This window comes from Podarcis filfolensis, assembly GCF_964270895.1.
Source record: "Podarcis filfolensis genome assembly, chromosome: 16".
Lineage (NCBI taxonomy): Eukaryota > Metazoa > Chordata > Lepidosauria > Squamata > Lacertidae > Podarcis > Podarcis filfolensis.
Genome location: NC_139620.1, coordinates 34,954,832 through 34,962,891, shown reverse-complemented (window position 1 = coordinate 34,962,891; position 8,060 = coordinate 34,954,832).

Below are 8,060 nucleotides of genomic sequence, written 5' to 3'. Positions count from 1 at the left end.
TGTCGTTTTTGGTTTTTGGTTTTTTTAGGAGTCTCCATTCCCCTCACAAAACTGTAGTTTCCAGACTGATTCAACAATCAACCCCTCTTCCCAGGGAACTTTGGGACCTGTAGTTCTGTGAGGGGAATCCGGGTCTCCTAATAACTCCTAGCTCCCTTAATAAACTACAGATCCCATAATTCTTGGGGGGAAACTATGGCTGTTTCAAGTGGTATCATAGGGCTTTTAATGTATGGTATGAATGTGGCCAGGATCAGTGTCATGTTGCAAGATGCAGCCCCCCAACACTCACCTGAACCCTGGAGGGACCCCATGATATTATCCCATCAGATGTCAAGGAAATAAACAACTATCTGACTTTTAGAAGACATCTGAAGGCAGCCCTGTTTAGGGAAGTTTTTAATGTTTGATGCTTTATTGTTCTTTTAATTCTGTTGGGAGCCACCCAGAGTGGCTGGGGAAACCCAGCCAGATGGGCGGGGTATAATTATATTATTATTATTATTATTATTATTATTATTATTATTATTATTATTATTATTATTATTCTGCCCTATACCTAGGGGTCTCGGGTCAGTTCACAGAATAAACGATAGCTTCCAAAGTTCCTATTGGTGGGGGGACATGTTTCTAACAATCTCCTCGCTTTACTTTTTTTAAAAAAATGTCATTTTTAAAACTGTCATAGTCCACCCCCCCCTTTATTTTATTTTATTTTCTAAATGGAGGAAGAACAGGGAATTTGTAGAGAAATATGTAGGCATGCAATACTGCAGTCCGTTTCCAAGGCTGCTTTCAGCGAAGTGGCTTTAAACAGCTGAACACTAGTCAGGCCGTCTTCTGGTGTGTGTGCATGTTTTAAAAAACTTTAGCCTAAGAAAATTTTAGGGGAGGAGTTTCCCCCCCAAAAGGTGGGAAAGCCTTTACCCTCAGGTTGCCTCCATAAGAGCCTCCCGCTGTGGCATTTGAAAGCCCAGCAGACATGTCTGAATGTATAATACACCCTTGAAGTATTCATTCATAATCCTGCGGAGATTTTCAAAGCTGTAAAAATAATGTAGGCCTTTACAACCTGCTGCAGGCAGAAGAAAAATTATATTAGGAGTTACTAAATAAATAGGGGGAAATAAGTTTGTATTGGGGGTGGGGTGGGGGACAAGTGTGGTTCTCAAAAGGCCTGGCAAGGGGAGGGCATTTTGTGGGAAGGTGACTTCTCATTTTGCTAAAATAATAATAATAATGAGTTCCCATACCCTCCAAAATTTCTCCGATGACAATCGGGACATCCTATTCTGTAACAACAACAAGAACAAATTTATACCCCATCCACCTGACTGAGTTCCCTCAGCCACTGTGGGAGGCTTCTAACATATATTAAAACATAATAAAACATTAAACATAAAAAAAGAACTTCCCTATACTGGGCGGCCTTCAGATGTCTTCTAAAGGTTAAACTTATAAACCTAAACAAGAAGATAAACTTATCTTCTTGTTTCGGGGGTGGGGAGGTTGCATATGCAATAAACAAAAATCTGCCCTTATTCCCTTATGGGGAACACAAGAGCCCTTATAGAGTCCCTTGTAGGTTCTCCATTGGTTGGAGAAAATAACAGAGGCCAACCAGAGAAGATTGAGAAGCAAAGCAGCTCGTAAGCCTGATCTTTATTGAACTGTCGCAACAGGGTGCTCCCCTCACACACAGGAAAGGAGGAGGACCCAGAACCAAGGTGTGCCTGCCCTTATATAGACATTTTAAATTCCCTGCCCTGGAGCTCAAGACCACCCCTCCATACATCATACATACATCACAGAAGGGGTGTAACCCAAGACCACCCCCCCCCCCAAACATCATACCTACATCACAGAAAAGGCGGTCTACAACAGAAATCTGAGTGCGTTTTTTTATCTCCTTTTGGGCAGGTTACCTGTTAATGGTCACTTGATTGGATTACCTGGGGAGTCTGGCCAGTCTTTTGTAATGATAAATACTTTAGTTCCTGAGCCAGGTCACAGGCTCACCCTATTCATACACAGACATAACCTTAAGACAGGATTTGTGAACGAAAAGACAATGGGGAGGCTTTTCCATCTTCCTTCAACCTTGCAGAGAAATATATGAGGTCAATTTGGGAGGGACAAAATGGTTTCAGGACTTTTTCTGCGGGGTTTCAGACATGAGGTTTATATATGCAATTATGAACATTTATTATCTATATATATAAGACCTTAAATTTTTTATTCCACGTAACTCCATACCCACCAACATTTCTCCCATGAAAATAGGAACATGCTAAGGAAAAGTGGGACATTCCGGGGTCAAATCTGTAAATCCGGAACTGTACCTGGAAAATAGGGATGATCAGGCATCCCTGGAATGTGACAGTCAGAGACACACAGTCACTGAAATAATAGAGATTCTCCTGGTAGTTTGGGACAGTTGGAGTAGTTAGAGGCCAGTGTGGTTAGGAACATGACTGGCAGTAGCCCTCCAGGATTTCAGACAGGAGTATCTCAGCTCCACCCGGAGATGCCAGGGACTGAACCTGGGACCTGCTGCTTTGCAAGATGCTCTGCCACTGAGCCACAGCCGAGGGTGTCAGGCCAGGACCTGAGAGACCAGGGCTCAAATCTCCGCTTAGCTATGAAACTCACAGGGTGTGGCCTGTCAGTGCCTCTCAGCCTAACCTACCTCGAAGGGTTGCTGTGGTGATTCAATGACAAACAACTCTGTATGTGGTTTACAAAAATCTATTACTAACGTACGACATTTCAACACCTTCTAATTCATGAAATCTTAAATAATATATAGAATGCCAAAATAATAGCGCAACTCAGTATCTCAAAGCCAAGCAGTCCAAATATTCCTGAAAAAATTCCACGAGAACAACTCTCTGTGTGTATACTTATACTGTTGCGATTCCCAACGGAACTCCAACAACCTTGGTAAAAGGTAAAGGGATCCAGTTGTGACCGACTCTGGGTTTGCGGCGCTCATCTCACTTTATGGGCTGAGGGAGCCGGTGTACAGCTTCCGGATCATGTGGCCAGCATGACTAAGCCGCTTCTGGCAAACCAGAGCAGCGCACAGAAATGCCATTTACCTTCCTGCCAGAGTGGTACCTATTTATCTACTTGCACTTTGACGTGCTTTCAAACTGCTAGGTTGGCAGGAGCTGGGACCGAGCAACGGGAGCTCACCCCGTTGCAGGGATTCAAACCGCCGACCTTCTGTTCGGCAAGTCCTAGGCTGTGTGGTTTAACGCCACCCGCGTCCTCAATTGAGCTTAGTAGTGGAGATTAAATGAGCAGGGGAGAACCATGAATGCTACCTTGAGTTCTCTGGAGAGAAAGGAGGAATAGAAATAATAATAATAATAATAATAATAATAATAATAATAATAATAATAATATAGAGTTGTGCCTACAGAGTTAAAACCAGCAGCTCATCTTTGCTATCACATCCTGCATTTTCTCTCATTACATCCCAATTTGGCACATATCCAGAGACTATGAAACCTGTTGAACTCACACCCCAGAGCTGATGGACTGGAGATGATAACATTTGGCTCCACCAAAAAGGGTATTCAAAAGAGATGACTTCGGAAAGCTTTGACACACCAAATGCTTTCTGGAAGAGCAGAAACGCCAATGTCCTTAGGTGACCTCCCACACTTTAATTACTTGTGGTTTGCAATCCTTGAGCTGATAAGGATGCAGTCTCCATTGCCTGAGTGTGACTTAATACTCGGCTAACCTCAATGAATCACTTTTCCGAGCACAAAAGTACTGTAGCTTTGCCGGTAGGGGAACTTATGCAGAACGTACCGCCCGTATCTCGGCAAAATTATGATCACATTAAAATGTGGGAGAGCTAGAAACTGTGGGTGAGGTTTTTAAAATAAAATAAAATAATTGCTAAGCCTCCTGATGAAAAAAAGGAAGAGATTTTGCGTAATTTGATGATCAAGAAAGGAAAGGGTAAACAGCCCGTCCCTGCAGCCTGCTGGGTAAGCACTTTAGTTCCACTGTGATGAATCAGGCCACTTTCCGCCCCCCCTCCACCAGTCTGAAGAGGCACAGTAATCCAGTGTGCCTCTTCAGAAGCAAGATCAACCCCCTCAGGGCTGGTGGGAGAAGACTGACATGAGAACGTAAGAACAGCCTGCTGGATCAGGCCAGTTGCCCATCCAGCCCAGCCATCCTGTTCTCAAAGTGGCCAACTAGACGCCAATAATAATAAGAAAAATAACAACAATAATAATTTTTTATTTATACCCCGCCCTTCCCAGTTCAAAACCGGGCTCAGAGCAGCTAACGACAAATTTAAAACACTTAATTATAAAAGCAGCATAAAATACAGTATAAAAACATGAATAACACTAAAATTCAGAAATCAATTTAGGGGAAATAAGCATTAGATAATCCCCAGGGCTAGCTGGCTGAATTGGTCCTACTTGGGCCAGTGAGGAGGCCAGGGGAGAATTAGCTGTGGGATCTCAGAGCGGGTAATCTTCATAAAAGGGGAGGGGGAGGGAGGGGGAGGGAAAAAGAAGATCAGGCTGAACTCAGATTATAGGCCCGGCAGAAGGAGGTTAAATCCTGAAGGGCCCTAGTCTCATGGGACAGAGCATTCCACCAGGTCGGAGCCATCACTGAAAAGGCCCTAACCCTCGTGGAGGATAGTCTGACTTCCTTAGGACCCAGGACCGGAACGCTGCAACCTTTCTGCATAGGGGAGCTGAACATAGGCTGAACAGAACCAGCGGCTTCCTGCTCCATCGTATTAGCTAGAGTGCCGGCCGTTCCTTACCAAACATTAACAGAAGTTTTCAAGGGAGACCTGAAACACCATGTTGCAGTGGTCACAAGGGGTTGAAGATTTGTTACTATTTTTGCCACATGAATTTTACCATGGGATCTCTGCCCATTCAGGATGGAACGGGAGCCTTTTGATGAGGTGAGGTTACAGCGAACCAGGCAGAGGGTCTTCTTGGTGGTGGCGCCTGCTCTGTGGAACACCCTTCCATCAGATGTCAAGGAAATAAACAACTACAGTCATACCTCGGGTTACAGATGCTTCAGGTTGCGTTTTTTTGGGTTACGGACCTGCCGAAACCCGGAAGTACCGGAATGGATTACTTCCGGATTTCGGGTGTCGCGCATGCACAGAAGCACCGAATCGCAACCCGCACGTGCGCAGACGCGCCGCTGCAGGTTGCGAACGTGCATACTGCATGGATCCTGTTTGCAACCCGAGCGTCCACTGTATCTGACTTTTAGAAGATATCTGAAGGCAACCATGTTTAGGAAGTTTTTAATGTTTGATGTCTTACTGTGTTTTTAATATTCTGTTGGGAGCTGCCCAGAGTGGCTGGGGAAATCCAGCCAGATGGGCAGGGTATAAATTTATTATTATTATTATTATTATTATTATTATTATTATTATTATTATTACCACTGAGATGAAGCCTTCTCACCCTTTGTGCTGACTGGAGCCCGTCAGAGGTGAGCTGGCCACTGAGGATGGGCTCCCACACGGTAACCCTGGAGAAAGCGCATGAGAAAAACACTGAGGAGTTTAGGGACACTGAATACACAAGGTACTGCAGTTTCTAGAGAACGGTGTGCAAGTTCGGTTATGCGCAATGGAACTTCAAGGAAAACACGGCTTAAGGAATTCCAAAATGCACTCCAAATCATTTACCCGTCTACATGAGCAGAAAATAGTAGTGCTAGCTGAAAGGCAATACACAGAGATCTGCATGAACATTGCATTGCATCATTCATTCATTCGTTCGTTCATTGGTAGTGGCGCCCGCCCTGTGGAACGCCCTCCCAGCAGATGTCAAACAGATAACCAGCTATGTGGCTTTTAAAAGATATCTGAAGGCAGCCCTGTTCGGGGAAGTTTTTAGTGTGTGGGGTCGTATTGTGCTTTTACTATTGGGAGCTGCCTAGAGGGTGGTTGGGGCAACACAGTCAGATGGGCAGCATATTATTATTATTATTATTATTATTTATTTATTTGTACTCTGCCCGTGTGGCTGGGTTTCCCCAGCCACTCTGGGCGGCTTCCAACAAAGATTAAAAATACATTAAAATGTCACACATTAAAAACTTCCCTGAACAGGGCTGCCTTCAGATGTCTTCTAAAAGTCTGGTAGTTGTTTATCTCTTTGACATCTGGTGGGAGGGCGTTCCACAGGGCGGGTACCACTACCAAGAAGGCCCTCTGCCTGGTTCCCTGTAGCTTTGCTTCTCGCAATGAGGGAACCGCCAGAAGGCCCTCGGCGCTGGACCTCAGCATCCGGGCAGAACGATGGGGGTGGAGACGCTCCTTCAGGTATACTGGTATATTATTATTATTCCCTACCTTTTCCCCTGACAGGGGATCAAGGCAGTTTACAGCTTAAAACATGGTGGAGGAAAAAATCATTTTTTAAAAAATCAAACATTAATAAAAGTGAAACTATAAATAAATATAAAAGATCTATTAAAAACATAAAGATAATTGCAATAAAAAACAGCAGGGTACCAGCCATTTCATTAAAAGCAGATAGTTCCCAAAAGCCTGATGGAACAAGGAGGTCTTCACCTGCCCAGTGGAAGGACCACAAGGAGAGAGCTTCTCCAGCGAAGGAGTTCCAATGTCTGGGAACAGCCACTGAGAAGGCTCACATTCCTACCAAGATTATTGTATAATCTTAGAAAAGGAGTGGCTTTGGGGGACAAAACTGTGAAGGGCTGTGACAACCACGAAGGGCCCCTGCATTTCTGAATTTACAGCCAGCTGTTCCATGCTCTGTTCCAAACCCCTCTCTTCTTTTTCCACACACCCTTTCATTCCAACGGCATTTTGTGGCCACTGAGCATGCTAAAACTTCATTAGGATGATCTGGATTCCCATCCAAGGTGAAGTAAAAGAATGGGCTATGCTATTCTGAGCTGCAGATGGGGTTCGTAAAAAAAGAAAAGAAAGAAAGATATCTCCCCGCACGTAGAAAAGCAGCAGACAAGGCTTATTGTCTTGCCTTTGCCTGATTTTCTGCCCCACCCCATTCCACCTGCAGGGTTGTTTACTTTTTTAAAACAGGGTTCCTTCCCTTGGTGGGGGGGCATGAAGGGGAGAAAGAAAGGGGCATCATCAGGGCAGGATGCTGTTCACTGCCCCCTTAACCTGCCGCCTGTGGATCCTGCCCCCTTTGCCCCCTCCCCTCAATCCAGGCCGGCATCAGAGAGAGATTTGGGAAGTGTCCAACTGTGCCTGCCGCATCTCACCGTTTGCCTGAGTCAGCAAGCACTTCGGCACTGCCTGCGGATGTTAGGAGATTGCCGCCGCCTTTGCATCTCTCAGCGGCAGCACACCTCTGAGAAGAGGACAGCGGGAGGCTGGGCTGCTTGAAATGGAACTGCGTGACAATCGGAGGGAGGAAATCCACTTTCTTTCCATCTCTGTGTCTTTGCCCTCATCCTTTCCCTTTCTGCTTCCTTCTGCTCCAGTTCCCTTCTTCCCTTCTCAAATGCCTTTCCGTAATCTGACTTCTGGCTCTTTATTTCCAGAATTAGCTTTTACTCTCCCCCCCCCAAAAAAAAACAGGGAGGGGGATTGTATTTCATACTTCACTAATTGGCTTTTTCTCCCTCTGAATCTCACCCCCTGCTTTTGCCACCTCCTTCTTGAACCCCATCTTGATAGTCTTTTTTTAAGAAAAGGCACCTAATCCTGCTTTTCACACTTCGGTTCCACCATTCTCTCTGGTTTCCCTTTGACTTCCAGCCCAAATCTGCCCAATTGTTCCTTGCTGAGGGCCCAGGGGTTTTTCCTCGCTACCAAAATTTAATTCTCTTAGGGCGTTTTGGAGGGTTCAACCCCCCTTTGAGCTGCCTGCCTGCTATTTATGCTAAATAAAAAGAGAAAGGCATTTTGTAACACAGTGGAGCATCCAGGCCTATACAGGTTTAACCATGTCAAGCCTCATCAGGTGTGGAAGGTGCCCTTAGCTCATGGGTAGGCAAGCTAAGGCCTGGGGCCCGGATCCAGCCCAATCGCCTTCTCAATC